Source organism: Haliaeetus leucocephalus, unplaced genomic scaffold, assembly GCF_000737465.1.
Source record: "Haliaeetus leucocephalus isolate CR32 unplaced genomic scaffold, Haliaeetus_leucocephalus-4.0 Scaffold144, whole genome shotgun sequence".
Taxonomy (NCBI): Eukaryota; Metazoa; Chordata; class Aves; order Accipitriformes; family Accipitridae; genus Haliaeetus; species Haliaeetus leucocephalus.
This window is the reverse complement of record NW_010972580.1, coordinates 2200384-2221274: the sequence shown is the minus strand read 5'-3', so window position 1 is coordinate 2221274 and position 20891 is coordinate 2200384. Positions and strand designations below refer to the sequence as shown.

General features: G+C 41.5%; 1 protein-coding gene across 1 annotated transcript in view; it reads right to left on the bottom strand.

The window, feature by feature from the left end:
• Nucleotides 1-20891, bottom strand: part of TANC2 (tetratricopeptide repeat, ankyrin repeat and coiled-coil containing 2) — a 208362-nt gene that overhangs the window by 105153 nt on the left and 82318 nt on the right. The window lies entirely within an intron of this gene.

Genomic DNA, 20891 nt, shown 5'->3' with positions numbered 1-20891 from the left:
GGGTTTTCAGGTTATTCACGTTAGTCAGGTCTGTTTTAACATTATATGCTGGTCATTAATTTTAAGTTATGCATTGCTCCAGCTGTCAATACATGTTTCTTCTAACGTTAGCTGTTATTTCTCCTCTCGTTGCTCATTATATTCTCAGCACCTCCCATGGAAGCAAACACAGCCACCTTGCTTTCCCCGCACCAGAAGTACCAAAGCCAACGGGGAACGAGATTTCCTGGACCAGCGATGGAGAAGGGGGAGCCTTCTCTCTCCTCTCTCACGTAGAAACTACCTCCAAGCGACTCACAGAGAAACCAAGGCTACACTTGCCATTTTGAAAGCACTCCACGAGATGTAGAGCAGCCAACCTGCGTTCCCAAGTGTTAAGGGCAAAGAACAGGACAGAAAACCCGCGTGCGTCTTCCGCTGTCATCTGCTGTTTCCGACACGCTCACGGTTACGTCGAAAGCACTGCTCTCCAGACACCAAACCTCCTTCTGCGGTCACAGTATAGGCCACGATACAAAGCAACGTCCACCTGCCAATTCCCGCCAAGCCTATAAAATAGGCCAAAACCAACACTCCAGATAATTTTTCCTGATTTTTTTTCTGCCACCTCCAGGAAGAGCAGCACGGACAAGCTTCTGGCTAGCAATGCACACTGGGAAAAAGGCCAGGCACGTATATTAGCATTTCTGTATCTTTTTAATTTTACAACAAAAATTTGTGGAGGTTTTTGACTTGTAGTATCACAAAGGTAAGTTGGGTTCTGAAAGTTAAGTTCTCTCTTGCTCACACAAGCAGCAGTATTAAAGCTTGAAGGTCAAGTTCTTTCCACATTACACTGAAGCAATACTGTGTTTAGTGCAGTTGTAGGAGACTAATTAGGATCTGCAATTAGTCTACAGTTAATTATTCATCTGATAATGTACAATTTGGAGAAGAGCCCATCTCCATTTCCCAGCTCCATCCTGGCTCAAGGGTGCACCAGCACTCAGCCTGAAGCTACAGTAAAAAGATGTTACTTTAAATATTACTTTTTGATAAGTGTAACTGAAAACCACAAATCAGAGAACCTGGGATATGTACGAGACCTCAAAAAATTTAAGCCAGCTGCTTCCAGAAATTCCCATTTAATGTACATCTCACAGAAGCTTAGAGCAATTTTTCGGTGTCTCACCTGCACTACTGCAAATTAAAAACCCTGGAGCATCTCACATGCAACCGCGTCTGCATTCATAAGCACCGTCAACTTTGGGAAATGAGTATCTGGAGCAGTCCGCACACGGTGACTTCGCTGTTATGAAAATGGATTATATACTATGATAATAGAAGCTGTCTTTGAGTTATTGAATCCCTATTGTACTGCTTTAAACAACACTGACGTGAATGGGATAGATTTAAAGAGAGAGACAAATTTAGATGGATGGCCCAATTTTCTGAACTGCTGACCACCCACATTCAATCTGTGGGCATTTACTATCTCTGGGAGTCAAATCCAGAAGAGATACATTTACGTAAAATGAAAATTAGAGAGACTTATTTCCAAGGTTATTTTTTTCTTTAAAAAAGCAGACTTTTAGAATTTATCCTAGATACCTGTATCTAGGATATGGCTCCGTTCATAATTATTAGAAGTTTATTATGCATTCCGCATTCTGTCTTCAGAACGCGTGACATTAATAATACTCTTACACATCTCGGCAGAAAGGCAAAGCTGGATCTCTCTGCATTGCCCACCCAGGGTTGGATTTAGGGAGAGTGCCCAGACTATGCTGGGGCAGGCTGCAGGGCGCTGGGCAGAGCAAGTTTCCTTCGGCTCAGTGTTAAGAACCGCTCCCAAACCGAACTGAACAACTTGCTCCTTGGAGGCTGGATTTAACCTTGTCCTTAGACCTCCCCTCTTTATACTACCCCTAAAATATCTCTAAGGGGCACAAAGCCCTTTTCACCTGTAAAGCAAAGAAAATGACGAGCTTATCCCAGGTCGCTCCTTAACAACATAGAAGATACAGAGGATAATAATTGTCTGCCTCGCTAACAGCCCTAATTCACCTGGTTATGGCACAAGGTATCAACAGCTGTAACTGAAGCAGCTGAGCTCCGAGAGCATCACATTTAGTGTAGAACTATCAATTATTTTGTTATAACATGGCTTACAAAGTACAGATAATTTGAACTTAAGCAAAGCACTACCGTACTGGATTATTCCCTCTTTTGGTTTTAGGTCTTTAAAAATAAGTGCAGTCATTTAATTGAGTGTCAAAGAGACGTAACAGCTCCAAAATGCCTGTGAATGGGTATTACAGAAAGAAGCTGTAACATGCCTTTCAAGGTTGACAGTAAGACCTAATACTCTCTTTCTAAGTTCAGTGAAAGGGCATAACTGGTTTTTTTTCTCCCTTGCCACGTGTGCTATGCAGTTGATGCTGCAGCCAAATTTTACACACACTTCAGCACACTCGGTTCCCCCAGCCTCACCAGTGAAATTTGAGTGCACAGTTGATAACAGAACTGGCCTGAGATATTTTTAGGTATTCTGACACTACTGCTATAACGAACTACAGCAGCTCAAACACACATACTACAGTCAACTCAAATAAGCAACCTCTAGTATATCAATAAACTGTAACAAACTGCCCAGCTAGGCACATGCAAACCTGAAGTCAATCAGCGGACTGGAGAGATCCCAATGCGGTTTGCGGTCTGAAGCTGCCGCACTTGCTAGATCAGCTCATATGCTTCTGCATAAACATTCAGTAATATTAAAAGCCGTATCAAAATGCTCAGTGCCAGGAATTTTAAACAAGAATAAAAAAAAACTTAACTCCCCGACTCATCGCATGTGATGAGTATTTCAAGGAGTTCTAGAGACTGTGTAACTTCATGTTCCTTTATGTTCAGCAGAAAGCTTGTATTTTTATCTATAGGCACATAAAACAAGAGCAGGGAAAGGGTTCTCGCGAGCTGGCGCGCTGCTGGGCTGGGTAGATAAACCACACCTACCCCCCCCCCCCCCCCTCAGGTCTCCTCCTAGTTTCCCAGTGGCCATCAGCCACGTAACTTGTACTCACATGCCAGCTGAGATCTTTAGTTAGCTAGTTCAGTTGTTTATGTCTTGTTTGGTTTTAAGTGAGAGCTTTTTAATGATAAGCTCCGTTGCAGTGACATGGCCATGGAAGGAAGACCAGACCCACCGCGGCGTGACCCAGCCTGTCCGGCACTGATGGGATACCCCAACAGAGCACAGACTCACCTCTCCTATATTCAGCTTTAGCCAGAGATGAAATTACTTCTGATTACATTGTCTTTGCACATACTGTGGCATTTACTGATCCCCACATGATAAATGCGTTTTCTGAATCTTAGAAAAAATGACTTCCAAAGAATTTAATAGAGAAACTTTTCCCCACTTGGAATTTGTTGTGTTTAATTTCAAGGCAAGTGCTCCAAACCTGGAGTCAGCATTTCAGGTACTGAAGTCCGAGTCAAAACCAAAAGAGATTTACTAGATGTTTGCCACTAGTCCAAGGACTTTCTTCACAGATATAGCCCGCAGACTACAAACACATTGCAGTGAATTGCTTACTTCTAATAACATAAATAAAAATCCATGAACAGCTCCAAGAAAGATTAGTCTCAAAAGTTGTAGCCTGGTTGGAAGGAGAGGTAATTTGTCCAAGCAGTACACAGATTTTTTTTTTTTTTTCTGTAAGAAAAATGTAAGCAATGAGCCTTACTTTGCACTGCAAAAACAAATGAACTTGAAAATAAGACATTCAGATTCTTTTGTAGTGAGCTATACAAAAATTAAAGGTATCTTCTAAAAAGTGAAAGAAAAAGAATAATATTCAAAAGCCTGCATGAAATATGCAATCGAATTTTAGGTAGAGTCACCAAAAAGCTATACTAAAGGATACTTCTTTCTTTGAATCCTTAATCTTCAGATGAGACAGGTAACTGCAGCATTATATGACAGAAATAAATAAAAGCTCCTACAGAGATGTGAAACAGGTTGTCCTTTCAGATTAAAATACTACAGGTTTTTAGGCTATCTGGCATTTTTATCTATCAGAGCAGAAGAATGCTGGGAACAGTAAATCAGAGCCTGCAGTCTTAACTCTGCTGCATGCACAGAGCAATCCAGAAGCAGAACAAACAGAAGCAAAAATCAGCAGGGCCAAGAGCTTCCCATTCCCCAGCATGGAGCCACAGGGAAGAAAGGAAATCCCAAACCAGCACCGGCCACTCAGACTTCTGTACCTGTACCCACTGCTCCTTTATGAGAAGTCCAATCTTCACGGTAATGGGAAAAAAAAAAAATAAAAAATCATCCAACATAAATGTGACTTAATTACTCTGAAACTAGAAGACAAAGTAAAAGAAACAAGAAAACGAGAATATGTGATTTCTCCATCTCTAGTCCTTGAGGAGCACGCTATGATTTTTTTTTTTACTTATTTATTTTGCTTCTGGATTGAATTATACTGGAATATATGCCACAAGAGGATTGGATGGACAGGGAGACAAACGGAAGGTTAATTCGATCAGGGGTTTGGAAAGCTAGGAGGTCATTTTGCTAAGGAGAGCTTGTGTTGCCAAAGGCAGGGTGGTCTGTGGGACAGAAAAGCCTGTTGAGGCAGAGGCTGAAGTGCTGGGTTAGGAGATCGATCGATCAATCAATCGACTGGGAGGAGGGAGCGGGGCAGAGCGGGGATTGATCGGCAGCTGAGCAATAAGGTCACCGGGGCTCCGTGGGGGATGAAGGGGAGAGAAGCGGAGGGTGCAGGAGAAGATCGAGCATTTCCCTGCCACAAACCTGCCAGAGAGCTCTTCACCCATTTGATAGCACAAGAACAATTTTCGAACATTACACCTAAGTAATTAGTAATAATAAATAATTAAATCCAGCACTCAATGAGTTAGAAGCTTCAAAAAGTGTGTAGGTACATAAGGCACACGCATACAGATTTTTTCTTTTTTTTTTTTAATAATTTAGCTTCCAGAGTTGCACCAGATCACAGCAGTGCACACCTCCACACTTTCCAGCTACTTTTGCCATCTTTTTAAGATGACAATTTTTTTTTACTGAACTGCAAAAATGCAAATTAGAAACATTATAACCTGAGCTTGTCAAGCAATCTAATAACCTCTAATCCTTCCTCCCTTCAAAAAATTCAACCCACTTTAAATACGTCAGAAGGCCTCTGCAATTCACCCTGGAATTTACCTGATTTAGGCCCTTTAGGAGCAATTTGATGGATCCTGGCAGCTCTCAGATATCTTACACCCTTAGTATTTTTGAAGGGTCAATTCTAGCACCTCTGTTAATGTCATATGCAGGAGGGTGGTCTCTTGGTTGCATGAGAAAAATCATACCTACCAAAATCAGCAGCTTTCACCGTATTCCAGAGAAGGGTGCAAAGACAGATCACTGAGCTCGGAGCCATTCCCCAGCCTCCCCCAGGGACAAGCACGGCCCAAACCTTACAACAACTGCTCCCACGCTGAAATTTTCTCTTAGAAGTGGTCCTGCTGCTAACCAGACCAGAAATGACCTGGGGAAGCCTTTCTGGGAAAAGCGGTGGGCTGGGGGGGTGGTTTGGTTTGGTTGTGGGTTTGTTGGGTTGGTGGGGTTTTTCTCCCCAGGGGGAGTTCATAAGTGCTCATAAATGTTCACAGCATTTCCTTGAGAATCAAATATATCATTTTATAAGCACAGTTATTAGGTTTGCTCTTTTCAAGAAAGCATTCAAAACGTACAATGTTTTTGAACATTATCATTTTAAAATACTGTTTCTATTCCGTCCTTTCAGTTCCTATAATGAAATCTGCCACGTATTTCAGCTGCAATTGCTTACACGCAAATGAAATTTCTTTATGATTTATTTTGTAATTCTGTGACTTGTTTGATAGCTACCATTGTCTAATCTTTCAGATAAATGATGTAGGGTAGCGCCCCTGGGAGACACTAACAATGCGTCTTTACTCCAGAGAATATTTTTGGTTTAATGGTTATACTTTTACTTCCAAAACCAGACTCCAAATATAATTTAAGTTACATCTGAAATCTATTTCAGTGAGTGTCTAACAAGAAGAACTGGGTAACAGTTAACTCAGTGGCACCCATCACAGAATTTACCTGAATATGAAACTGATTTGTCTTAAAAATCAAAAATTCTTGTATTAGCAAAGAAAAAAACAGCATAGTTACATGCAGAGAGTGAGCACCTGTGGAATGCCAGAAATAAATGATACCATTTACAATTTTGATCTTCAATTACATAACTGTAGAGTTTTATCTAACAACTTCCCTCTCTCCATGTGCCCTGAATCTGTCCCGTTATAATGTACATCTGCTTTAAATTATTCTGGATACACTTGAGCTATATTTGGAAAACGCCCTTGACCATTTCTGCATATCCCCCTAATCTCAGAATTAATGGAAGGTTTTTTCATTTGTCTTGTTTACATCAAGACGACCTTTTTTTTCATTTAACCAGTAAGAGATGAAGGCTACCCCATACACATTGCTTTAAATGTCTATTTTTGTACTGCTGCTCTTCAGATACTTAATAGTTCTGCGAGAGGAATGGAAAACAGTCCCCACCAACTTCAATTACACCACAGACAAGTGGCAAAGGAAATATATTCTCCTTGTTTACTGATACCAAGGCCCTCTAGCTAGCCAAAAAAATAACACTGAACTATGAAGGTGTTCAGATTGCGGCTCCGACTCAATCTGTGCCCACTGTGTACTGCTCCAGCTCTGCTGGCTTTAGTCGCTGTTCCTGCTCTATCCAACAATTTCTGTAAGAAACTGCAAAAATTCCCATCATTAATTCCACTAAGTCAGTCTCTTGCACGAGTTTCACAGACATTTCGTCTAAGAAGAAATTCAAACAAAAGAAATTCTCCTCTGCACTGCACATAAATACTGCTTCCTAACCAGTCCTTCCCCCTGCCTTTGCCAGTGATGTCCTCTGATATTCCTTCAAGTAGACTGTCAGAAAGACAGTTATTTTTAATCAGAAACCATACTGAGCCAGAGATAGGCAGTAAATGTAATTTCAACGCTATCATAAAATCTAATTCAACGCATTTCATGTTCTAGATTTAAAAAAAACCAACCACTCTGCATGCACATTTGGGGATGAATTTTCCTGGATTTCAGCTCCCATTTAAGTACCAAAGAAAAGGGAATGGGGGAAATGAGAGACATTCAGTGCACTGATCACTGAACATATATATATATAAAAAAAAAGAAAAAGGCCACAATTATCATAAATATGAGCCTGGGTATGCGGAACACTTCCTAAAAGCAGGATTACACTTAGACCCCTGAAAAGGTTCCTGAGCTCTTTAACATATCAAGGACAACATGGGATGCAATTATTTCTTTCTTTACAGTTTTGGCATTTTATCTCTAAACCATCACCTGATCATAAAAATAGGTCTGTGCTCCTGGCTCTAAACAACCAACCTCTCAGCAAACACTGACTGGTCAAAGGCCTTGACTCTTAAATAAAGTTGTTTGGTATTTATTTTTTAGCTCTTTGAACTGACCTTTTATTCCAGACAGGTTTGAGGATGGTATCTTACCAGTGTTTTTTTAATATGATTCACAACCAAAAAAGAACAAATACTCCCTTCAAATACTGTTTGTTTGCTAAAATCTGTGCAAAATACTGTTTAAGTATTCATTTTGCTGTATTAGGCATGTCGCATAGCATCCACCCAAACCATTTTTTTCAATAGTAATAAAAACTAGCAATAGTTTTTCAAGACCTCTCACATTCCCTCCTCTTACCATTTTTCACATCATAAACCTGATACCAATCTCACAAACACACGTTACGCATCAGGACTCTTACGAACCGCGATGAAAATGAAAAGCAGCAGCTGGCTTATCTCTACTACGAGGCAACTTTAGTACCAAGTTTTACTTTTGTGATGGTGTACAATTAAGCTCACGGTGCAAACGCAGTCAACCAGACGGTGGCACAGCTTCAACAGAAGCTTGGAAAAACTCTCTCCTCCTGACCGTTTTGGGACGATGCTAGCTGCAGTGGGAATTGCGCGAAGCGTGCAGCCCCCCGCAGAGGGGGTGTCCAACCGAACCTGCCCCGCGGGCAGCCTGCTCCCTCCTCACTCGTGGTCAAGCCAACCCTGCTCAACCAACAGTGGCAAAAATAAAGTTGCAGGAAACCTTCAGAAATATATAAATATATATGTAACGTTTCCATCATTGTACAAAATCAATTTAGGTTTTCATCTGCAAAGACCATACTCATTTCCATCCTCAGCAGTTACAACAGTGGCAGAGGCTGCTGTGAATCCTTTTATCATACCCCCAAGGTAGTATCCAGCCACAATTTCAGCATTTGAGCTTCCTGGGACGAAAAATATGCAGAAGGGGATTTTTTACAAATTTTTACAAATACCTTTTCTTCTCCCAAGATAGCTTTGCCAGGTCAAAACACAACTAGCTTATAACGAGATATAACTGTAGTAAGGCATATGATGACACTTTAGCCTTTAACCACTGTTAAATGGGAGGTTGTGGGCTTAACAGAGCAAGAAGAGACCACGACAGTGTAAAAGCCTTGTCTTTCCTATACATGATATATTAGCACATTCCAAGAATAAACTTTATTAAAAGGAAATCAGACTAAATCATGACCTTTGCATATACAATGCTGACAACAATCTCTAAAGCCTACTGCCATTATACACCTAAACAAGATTTCAAAAGTACTGTCCAGATATAAAAACTACTACATAGTTGTAATAAGCTACTGCTACCACTTACTAGAATATCAAGCATAAAAACATTATTGGTTGATTCTTACTTTATATGTCATAAATTAATTCATATATATAAAAAAATCCCACAAAGCTGAAACACGGTATGTTCACACCATCAGAAGTTGAAGGACTGGGCATGCTGTTATGTGGTACAACTGCAAACTGAAATATTCTTGGGTAATCCAGTAGTGGGCTAAGATGCAGTAACTCCATTGCTTCCAGTACTCACACAGACTTTTGTAAAACTGCTATAGGCAATTCTAGTAGCCACCATAAATGCAACAGAGTATTTCCCATGCTTTTCAGTACTGTTTTCAAACAGAGCCGACGTCTAGGGCTGTTGCTAACTAGCATCCCTCCGATGCTTAGAGGGGGAAAACCCTACTATCAATTTGGATGAAATCCATTTAAAACTTCTTGTTTCTCTAAAGCGTAAACCGTATTAATGAAAATCTTCCGCCACTCAAAAATAAAATCAACCACACTGTCCTCACAGTGTGTTTAAGTTACACAGCGTACGATCTGCAACTTCACCCATATAGTTTGGGTGGAAATACAACACTGAAGTTACCGAAGGGGGGCAGGCACAGGTGACAGCCATGCAGGTAACCACAAACATCATCACATCTCCTCTTGCCAGGCAAGCAAAACAGATGCCAAGAAGAGACGGGAATACAGCAGGGAGCCCAGGAACGCCACGGTGCCCAACATGCTTCTCCAGGCAGGCTCTGCTCGCAGCCAGCAGGGAAGAGCAGCACAAGAGACTTGGTCCAGATGCCAACACATCTGGGACAATGTGGGAGGTGGGACAGTGCTTCTGCAGAGGGATGGGGACTCCCCACGGGAACATACAGAAGAGCCATCGGGGACTCGACTCAGAGAAAACTGAAGACAGCAAGTAGAGGAGTCTGAGAGGAAGGCTGCTACAGTCTCAGACCAAACACAACAATTTTGGACCCCGTAGTAAGTTACAGACCGCTGGAGGAATTTGAAGATACAGTGGTATAATCAATGCTTCCCCGCAAGGCTGTACTTTCAAACTGGCAGCTGGCCAAAATTTTCATGTTTGGATTCAAAGCAATTATTTTTCAAGTGATTAGGAGTCAAATAATTAGTGACATAAAATGTCAAAAATTCTGCTTAATAAAGCAGACAATCTACTGTGGTGCAGGAGGTTATGAGCAAATTGATCTCCTTTCTTCAGTGTACAAGTGCAGCTGTGCTGCCCAAGAGAAAAGGAACAGACAGGATGGGGGGAATATGATGATCAAAACAAATTACAGCAAGGGGAACAATATTCATGCTGGATAAGAATAAAGAAGTACTTGTTCTGCAGTCCTGAGCAGGGTTAGGAAGTCAAGGCAACTGGTAAGAGTGCAGAAGTAATGGTGTGGCTTTCAGAGTGGCGCATATTTTCGTTTATGAGAAGCTCTCCATAGCATCACTGAAGTTAAAGTACTTTTTGCATAGGACAAAAAAAAAAAAAAAAGGCATCTATTGGCCTCATGTATGCATTAAGACATGGGAACCAGGCTTATAAAAGAACTGAGCGGTTTTCTACAAATGCAACCACCCCTCCTTCTATTGTTAGAGCTGGTAAAATGAATATTGAGGGTTTTGCCTCCATGAAGTGTTGAAACAAAATAATAGTATCTCAAGACATTGTAGGAAAAAAAGAAGTAGAATTATTGACCACTTCCTCTAGACTGTAAAGTATTTGGGAATAAATATCTGAGCCAGAAGGAAAAAGGGAAGACTAATTGGCACAACCATGATGAAAAACTCCTTTTTTGCCTTGCTTAGCATCCCGGTATTTCCACTTATGACAGGCATAAATGCAAGGTGAAGGCTAACTTCAGATTGAACTCCGCCTAAAGAAATCAATAGCTGCAGGAGCCAAGATGGAAGATTAGGTTTGTGCAAAGACATCAACAGCATCGCAAGCAGGAGCCCAAAGACAACTAGGACAGCACTGTCACAGACAGGTCAGGGCTGCCATCGCCCTGGGACCCTGCGATGCTGCCTGTGCAGCTAACACCGAACACGTGCTGATGCACGGCTAATTCAGCCTGACAGATGCTGAGCAGAAACAGAATTACCACAAGATCAACAAAGTTGAAATGATTTCCCAAATATAATTTGACAGGTAGTTATCTTCCCCAAATTGGAAGTATTGAAGAGTCTTTTCTCCCAAAGGAAAATCTGGGAACAATGATTTAGTTTTGGCTAGAATTTATAATTATAAAATGTGACTGCAGACTAGTGCTCCTGTGACACTTCATGAAGACATTGAGAAACACCAGAGTCTCTAGCAACAAGTGACCAACACTGCTGGGAGCTCAAAAGGCACATTTTACCAATTCTGTCAGCAATATATTGAGATCCTGAAGGTGGAGAAACAGCTGAAGATTTCGGTAGGATGATACTAGCAGTAGATGCCTTTGATGATGAAGCACAATAAATAAGTCCAAAAGAAATTAAGCAGAAGACAAGCACAGAGACAGATTTGTTACCTACTAGGGGGTGGAATCTATTCCAACTTTTCAATATGAATGATTTCTTGGTCTGAGACAGGATACTTTGTACCTTTGCAAAATACATTAGGTTAGAGATACATCAATGTCCTATCATCTAAGCCAGAACTGAAGTTGCTTCAGACTGAAATTCTAGGTGAGTTATCTGTCATTAGAAGGTCCAATGACTCTGGTGAAAGATACAGCGACATGTTTCATTATTAGCCATGTCTTTGTCCCATCCCTAATAGTTAATTTTGTTTTACAGATGGATACATTAGGACAACCAAGGAGTTGCAGATGAAGCCATCTGCACACGAGGTGTTAAGAGGGCATTTGAGCGTGCAAGGACTACTGGGACAGTGTTGGAGGTCTGCATTGGGCTGAGGGTCCAAGACCTGCAATCATTCCACTTACAGTGCCTACTGGAACAGCCCCTGAACTTACCTAATCCTCAGTTTTGCCTGCAGCCAAAGCACGATGTTCTACACCCGAAGACAGCTGAGTGGCATGGATGGTCATCATCAGAATACAATCCTGGAGCAAAATAGTGACCTATGCCAGTAACGAAGACAAACCCTACACATCAGCTTCCCAACGTGACTGATTCCTGACTAATCCGCGAAACTCAGAGTACCTTGCCTCAAAGACCATCATGCTTTTGCAGCCATACTGCCCGAGCTGTGATATTTGGGAGCATCAGCGCAGGCTGCCTTTGTTTTTAAAAATAATATACTAGAAGAGGAAACTCCTCGGCCAGGTATCTCTCATTCAATGAGAAGACTGACCCTGTCTGATGTTGTCCATCAGCAATGAAAAGGGTAAGCACACAGTACAGGGAAGGTCTCCAACGCTCCATCCATACAAGAAAGTCTCATATCAAGCACCTAGTCCCACCTGCTCAGATGTGGAAGAAAAGGAGGCTTTACACTGATCCTTGCAGGCCCACCACCGACAGTTTCAAAATCAACATGGTTGGATTGCTTGTGTACATATTTACTCACTGGCAAGACAGAAAGCTATAAATATGCAATAAGCCAAAGTATTAGCACAAAAAAGTTACTGTTTCCCAACAGGCCAACTAAAAGCAAGTATTCCTGTTTGACAAGGCAAAACAACTTGTTAGACTCCCTGGGATCCATCCGGACGGGCAGCCAAAGGTGCTAGGCTGCAGGAAATTCTGCTGCTAAAGTACCTGATGTGAAGTACACGTCAGGGGCCATCGAGGTTATATGTTTTGGCAGTAGCCACAACACTTCAAAGTTGGACAGTTCTTCACCTAAACAAAATTTGGATCACTTACAGCCTTTTTCCTGCCTTTTTCCTCCCTTATTCCCTTTTTGTTTTTCCCCCAGATAGATGAAACCAAAACCTAGGTTGTAAAGGGAAGTTGGTTGTTAATAGATCACATCAGGAAGCTTCAAGAATACCACGTTATCTGAAATTATTTAACAGTTAAAACATACGGCAATAGTATATGGAATTCGTATTATTTTCAGTTCTTCTCTTGAGCATCTCCCCTTTGACAAGAAGGTTCAATAAACCCTAAATTGTAAACCCAGCTGCTGTTCTCCAAGCTGCAACTTTCAGTGTGCAGCAAATCCAACTGTATGTACCTAACGGCAAGTTGCCTATGGCTAATCCCAAACAGATGCACAGCTGAAGCTCTAAAACCGCCTTCATAATTCCTTGCTCAGAATCAGAATTTCAGACCAGGGTGGGGGTTGATTTGTTTTGTTTTAGTTGGAGGGGGTTAAGTTTTGGATGGTTAATCCAGGAATTTATTCTGAAACTGTTTCCATCTCTCAATACATCGGAAGAAAACAGCACTGTCCTCCCAAGAGAAGCATGAGATAAGTCAATCGCTTCCATAGCAACCGACGCACCGAATTGCCATGACTCTCTTCTGCAATTAGGGCTGATCACAACGATTTCCCATTCCCTTCAGGTCAGTGGGCTTGATAATGCTGGGACAACCACAAGATTCAACAGTAAAACCATTTGTCAAGCCATGGTTGGTTTGATTATTCCCTTGCCTTCCTCCCAATTCATCACTGTCCAGTATGACAGAGGTTGGACAAGGATCCTGCTGGCTGAATTTGTCTGGGGTTTTGTGGGGTTTTTTTGGCTCATTGCCTGCATTTTCACCATGAAAAAATCAGAGTACAACACCGTTTCATGCATTCCCTGTAAAAGGCCTTTTTCTAACACCTGAGAAATGTTTTGTTGTGTTCAAGAGAAGTGTGTGGTTTGTGTAAATTGAAAAATACACATTTTACATGATGAAAAGAAAGAAGCAGCAGCAGCAAGCAGATGTCAACCTCAACGATTCTTTAGCTGAAGAAAGAGAAAAAGGAGTGATGAGATGAACATAAACGATGCTGTGATGGTAAATCACCCTTCACTGTCCATGGCGGCGGCACCACTGCAGCACCTAACTTAATTAAGGATGGAAACAGATGCCTGCCAGCATAATGTGGAACAAGCAAACATCCCCTGACCAGACATTTAAGATTTGTGTCCCAAAATTTCGGAAGAAGAATTTAATCAAATTAAAAGATAATGTCATAACATACTTAGCCTTTGAAACATAATGACAAGGTAATAAATCACGCAAAATGCAACTGTAAACATTGATCTAAGACAAAAGACAATTACCTGAAGGCACTATCCATCTCAGACTGTTTCCAATAGGTTTCCTGAGCACTTACAAGTCAAAACATGTTTTAGCTACCATGCTAAAAACAAAAAGCATTCCAAGAAAGATGCCCTCATGATACACAACTACGCAGAATCAAGAAGCCAGGACGCCATCCACTACCGAAGCAGTGCCACTAGGCAGGAGTGAGGTGTGATAAATTTTGGGGGGGAAAAATATTACACATTAAATTGTGAATCACCAGACCATTACAGAAAAGGTTTAACAGTTGAACAACAGAGGTCTGAAAGGCAACTCCTGGTCTTCCATGTTATCCCCCTTAAAGAGCGATACTGGCTGTGAAGGTGTCATCCCCGAGCTGTCCCACTGTCTTAGAAAGTCTGACAAGAAGGAAAATGAAAATACCTCTGCCAAACACTGCCTGTAGGATCGGAGCAGAGACAGAGAGGGAGGATAGATTAAACTCCTTTCAGACCCTCCTTGTAAAGTCACTGCTCAAGAAACAAGAACAACTTCTCCGCCATAGACACTCCAAGTCAAAAAGGGCTTGATTGAACTCGAAATGACCACTGCAATCACAAAAACTTTTACAGAAATCTAATTCTGATAGAAATGGGTTTCTCAAAGCCACGGAACAGCTTTTTTTTGTCATCATCTTAAATGCAACAACTATAAAATGTGATCCAATTTCTGCTTTCACTTAAATACATTAAATTGATCTCAGAGAATTTAATGGCCTTCACTGGCAAAGCAAAGAATATAATTAAAAAAAAAAATCATATCAAGCTGAAAGCTTTACTATGACCTTCCTATTAAAACTTCCCTCAAAAGAGACTAGCCACCTGATTCTTCTTTTTCCTTCCTCAATGTTAAAACGTCTAGAGCGCATCATCTCATACACTGATTCACACTGCAAGATGTCAAAAGCAATAATTCCCCGCAGCAGCACGAGAGGCCAAGCGGTGGCACGGTGGTTGCTCAGGAAACCACCTCCCTGGAATGTGCTGAAATTTGCCTGAAGCCTTAAAATAAACATTTTAGCATTGAGCAAAATTTCATCTCTAGGCATCTCAAATTGAAATAATCATTTCTAAACGCAGAGTAGATAATGTTCTCTCCTCATTGCTATTTAGTGTTTTAAACTGCCTTTAAGTGTATAATTAATTACATTACTTGTCAGGGATCACTTTACAAACCACTCCACCTCCACTCAATTGCTACGCTCTAGCATATCTTCGGCCTTATTTTTTCCCTTTTTTCAACTCATAACATCGTTCCTGGAGACACTTGGGATTTAACACTGTGAGCTAACATCCTTCACAGGATGCATACGTTTCAGAAGAGGGTTAAACCAAGCTTAACATGGAAGAAACTAGCTGTATTTCCTTGGAACGCTGACTACAGGCAATGCCGCAGTCCAGCGTAGGACTCGGCCCCTCTTCCTCCACCTTCCCATCAGGAGCTGGACTCTGAGCCCAGACCCAAAGTCCTTTCGTCCCTATGAGTTGTCCAGATCTTTGTTCTTTCTGCTCTTCTTTACAGAAGGATCCTTCCCCAGCCACCTTCTTCTTTCCAAGGTCTCATCTCTTGAGGTCCTTTAATCCAGCCTTCTCGCCCAGCAAAATCTCCAGCCCTCACATTACCACCATCTTCACAGCAGGAACCATAAATCCAGGCAAGTAAAGCCTGATCCATTTGTACCGTAGAAAATGAGCAAAGACCCACGGGGTGACTGCTCGCCAGCGCCTCGCCGTACCTCTCGGTGTGGGGGCAGAAGCGAGGAGCTACAGCATTGCGAGAAGAAAACCGCACGCCGCAAACTTCCTTCTTCCAACAGCTTCAGAAACCCTTCCCCAACCCATTCCTCCGTCCCCTCTTCACCTGCATGTCCAACATAAACCTGGCCGGGCTCTTCAGGAGCTGCAGTCCCTGGACCTGGGCAAACGCAGGCTTCCCAGCTGGACGAGGTCCTGGGCACCAAGGATGCGGGGGCATGGTGGAGAGAGGGGCACCCCAGCAGCTCTCTTGGCACGCACATTTTAGCAGTCTGAGGCAATCCGCGACCCCTAATCTGAAGTTTCTACCTTTACTCCAAGTTAGTGCTGTTCACTAGCACATACTATGACAACTCTCTTGCTCTCACTTTCTTCTCTTCCTTAATGATGCTTCATGTTACTTTAATAATACTTCAAGGCAGTCGGAAACTCCACTTTTCCTTTCAGATCACTACACTATCAGCAAGAGGAGGAGATCAAAAAGAAAAAAAAAAAATAATAAAAAAATCACAGATCCCCTTGTCAGAGCCCGCTCCTGGGCTTGGCAGGAGTCCTGCCCTTCAAAACACCCTGGCAAGCAAAGCTGGGGCAGGGGGGAAGAGACACACGTGCACGCATGCCTGCAAGACGTAACGCAAGACATGGGAATGTGGAATTTATGCTTTTTAAGCCAAATTTACAATTCAATTATAATTCTCTGTGGATGCAATCATAATAAGTTTATAATTATTAACAATTATAAACATGACAGTAGAAGCTATTTAGTTAGAAGAAGAAAGGGCTGCAACAGCAAAATTTTAATTGTAATCCATGATGACTGAAAAAGAAGGAGCACTTTTCACAGCAACTATGGCCTCAAAGGAGGCACTTCCAAGCACGAGGACTCTGGACAACTTTCAATTAATTCCTCCAATTGTGAATACTCCATAAGCTCACCATCCACAGAAATAAACGATACCCTGATTTCACAGAATCATTTATTAATATGACCTTTTCTACTGCAGCTATAGATTTAAGAGGCAGATCTCACACATTTGCATGCCATTTCAAAACACTCGACATCCTTTTACCCCATCCAAAGCCTACACTGAATATGGGTCCCTTTGGTTCATAAACTAGGGAAAGCCAGGGGAGAAAACTGCAGAATTTGGCAAAAAAATCCACTGAAACACTTGCTGCTGCTTTAAGACGGCGCCGGTCCCAGCCTCCTCCAAGGGCAGCACCTCCACTGCAGCATCCAGCCCTCCCCAGGTTGCCACTTCCAAGTTAGGAAGAATCTGGGCAATGATACTGAGTTGGCAGCAAGATGCAGCTATATAAAGATTTAACAGCACTCACACATCTGCATGAGGTCTGTCTGGGCTTGAAGGTATTTATGCAACTGCCTGCCCGAACCGTCAGACACATACGGGGTTAAGCCAGGGAGGGACACGACCCACTTCTATTTATGTTTCAACCAGAGGCCTCTAGCAAGATGTATACTTTTAAGATCAATTAGTACAGGATACATAAATTAGAAGCTATTTTTTAAAAAAAAAAAAAAAAAAAAATTCAATAAAGCAATATTCTTGGATGCAGGTAAACAAGATCCCATGGTTTTGCATTAGTTGATTTAATATTTCTGAAATGTGGTTTTATTCCAGCCTCTCTGAAGACCAGCATTACAAATTAAATTTAAAGTAGTATGTTTATTGGATCATTTTTATCTTCTCAAAAGCAACTCTCTAGATCTTCTAAATTATTCTGAGGGGAAAGCGGCCACACACCAAATTGCAAGTAACAAACATAAATGGGTATCAATTAGAAACTCACACTTATTCAAGCTTCCAAGTCAATGAAACTTGGCTAGGGGAGGTCCAATCAACCATCTCTAAAAAGGAGCCGTACTACATTTAAAAATACGTCTGGGCTGGAATTGCCTGTTCTCCCTCTTTTAGCGCAGAGCCTTTGCATGCAGCTTACCAGGGCAGTATGCATCAACGTCCAGTTTCTGTGCTGAAGAAAGTGTTGGTGAGCCAAGCTCAGACTCTGGGATTCGAGGGCTCTCAACAAACTTTGCTTTCCTCAAAGGGGCTAAGGAGAAGGAGGGGGAGAGAGAAAGAGAGGTCATGAGTAAGGGAAATAGCAAGCAACAGATGGAAGCACTTAACTAAACGACACTGTCAGACTCATATCAGGTTACCCTTTTTTTTTTTTTGCCAGAAAAAAAAATTATCTGCATTCTTTACAAGGAGATGGCTCTTGTTAAAGCTTTCAAACTGTACAGTCTTACTTGAAAGTGTGCAAGTACTGAGGCACATTCTTGATACTCTTAAACACTTCCTTTTTTCCTACTTTATTTTTTTTATAGAAAGCAAATGGGCCTGGATTCAGCAACTGTACAAAAGCTAAGATCATAGAGAGGTACACAGAGCCCATCAGGGTTTAAGATATTTAACTATAAATATCTAAAATGAATATACAAATTCTGTGTTCGGTAATTGTTTCCTTTGGACATAAAATTTCAATTCCAAAACATTCTGAATATCTGACCAAACAGATCTGGTGTTCAACACAAAAGATCAGAGTAAAGCTAATGCTGTCCAAGACAAAAAACAAGCACTCCACTTTTATCCTTGCAAATCCAGAAAAGCTGCGAGAGACTTAAATAAAGAACAGGGAAAAGGTAAAACTGTCTGTAACAAAGCAGTATTGACGACTAGTGCTAGAGAAATGGGTTTTTTCCACAAGTTTTAACAGTCTGAACTCTAAAGGACATGAAGTTCTGTGCAACATTTGTCTGCAACAAAATAATTACTAAACCACTTTTATTAATAAGTTCTTAAACAGATATTCCTGCCAGATCAAAGAAATAGAACTAGCGAGTAAGTTATACGCAGAGATTATTGTATTGCATTTCAAAGTTAAACTCACATGCCCATTAAAGTGAAAGACTAATTTGAAAATCCACTCTACAGACAGTATCATGGGTCAGCATGCTTCATGCCTCTCTGATTCCCAGCATAATAGCCTCAATTTACATAATTTATATTTATAGTTCTCTGTCCTGCAAATTAAATTTGGGATCTGAAACTAAAGATGGGGGGGACGTTTGTTCTCATGCATCTCCTGTAATAAAAGCTCAACAGGTCAAATGATGACCTCTGAGGCAGCAATAAATCTCTTGCTTTTAAGGAGCCTGCACGCAGCCAACACGGTTGGCCCTGCAGTTGGAAAAGGCTTAGCAATTCCGATGATGAGGAACCAGAAAGACTACACACAACTAGCTGGCTCTCGCTAGCTGAGCTGGTACATAAACCAGCACGGGAATTTTTAAAAGGGGGGTGGGGAAAAACTGAGATAAAGGTTAGGGTATGTTTTTTCAAGGCAAAGGCCTTGTGAGGCTGAATATAGGCAAGGAATCACACTCCCCTTTCTGGACAAAACAGGTGTTAAACACCCTCCTGCCTCACTCTCTCCTCATGATCCATCCCAGGAGATCTGATCTGACGAGGAAAAAAAGGTACCACGCTACCATTTTGCACGAGAAAATCCTAGATGAACATTAGATATATTTACAGCACACTTCCCTCCGGAGTCTATAGGGGCCGGTGTAACATGAGCCGTGCCAGGCAAAAGGAATGTGCGCGAGACTGACGGGAGATAAGGGCAGCCTGAAGCCCCCTTCTCCCCCCGGACCCGCTGCCGTCCCACCGGCTCACGAAGCTCAGGGATGTGCAGCCCCGCTCGGACGTACAACCTGATGCCAAACACCGCAAGCCAGTAGTCAATTGTACAGAAAACCCCCCAAAACCCCATACGTGCGCACACCCTATCAGTTTGCAAACTGGCCGACACCAGTAAAAAAATTATTCGCAGCAATGATCTCGTGCCAGATGTAAAGAAAGCACATAAATATTGAAAAGATTATTATTATGACATGAAAACTCTTTAGAATAATAATTCTGCATAGGCCAATCTACTAATATTTCATTTGTAATTGCAGTTCTAACAAATATGTTTATTTCAAATGTTTTACCATGGCCCCAGTAACAGTCATTTTTACAATATATATTAGAGATAGCTCATCTTTTCTTTCTTTATCATTTCTGGCTAACACTAGAACCATAAATCATCCAATGCGACACTGGGCAATGCTCGTTTTGTTCTGAAATACAGAACAAACAGGGTTTTCATAGTTCAAGAGATGTTAATGACTGCAATGGGATTGTCACCGGAAGATAATGCACTGAAGATTATTTGACTTACTAACCCAAAGAGGAAGAAATTCAAAAAGCAAAGAGAGGGCTGACGATACCGACTACGCCGCTTTCTGTGCGGAGTCAGAAGTCTGCAGAAGATGCAGAACCTGCACGTTTCGATAGATCAGCACCTAACAGGTCAGCTCCGGGCCATAAGGAACCAATACAGGAGTCTCCCATTTCAGCACGGGTTTTATTTCTGCATCTCTTCTGGATCTTCTTTACTCCTCACTGAGGAGCTGACCCCATCGCCCGATTAATTCCTGCCTTCTCCAAACAACTGACCTACAACAGCAGAAGTGATCAGGTTGTGGATTCAACAAGCTGATCCAGTAATTTTTTTTTTTTTGAGGACAACTAAGAACTTCTTATTAACAACGTGGTGAATTCTCAATGTACTGCAAGTTTAGTCATACGCATCATTTTACGGCTGTTATGTTTTTGTTCCCTAAAAAGCATGACTTAAGTCTTAAAAACACATGTTACCACCAGACAAGATACGCTATGTCAACATGACTTAAAGACAACAGTTTATTTTAAAAGGCTCAAGTCAATACAATCTTCTCAGTGTAACTGCAGATCAGGAAAAAGCCACAGAGCAATAGTTTCTTTTATTTCAGATATTCTGAACCTGAAAAAGACAAAAAGCTCTCCTAATTCATATGTAACCCGATTACATGAAAGGAGGATTTTCACGTAAAAGAATTAAGCACTCCTGACTCCTGTCCAAATGAAGATTATCCTGACAGATTCATATTTGGGCATTAGTCTTCTACTGGAATAAATAACAAATGGAATGCCATGAATTCAGAAATCTGTTTTGCCATTTTTTAGCCAAATGTTAAAGGATAATATTGATCTTTTTATAAAAGTGACTTTCCATGCACAACGGTTTGCCTAGGTC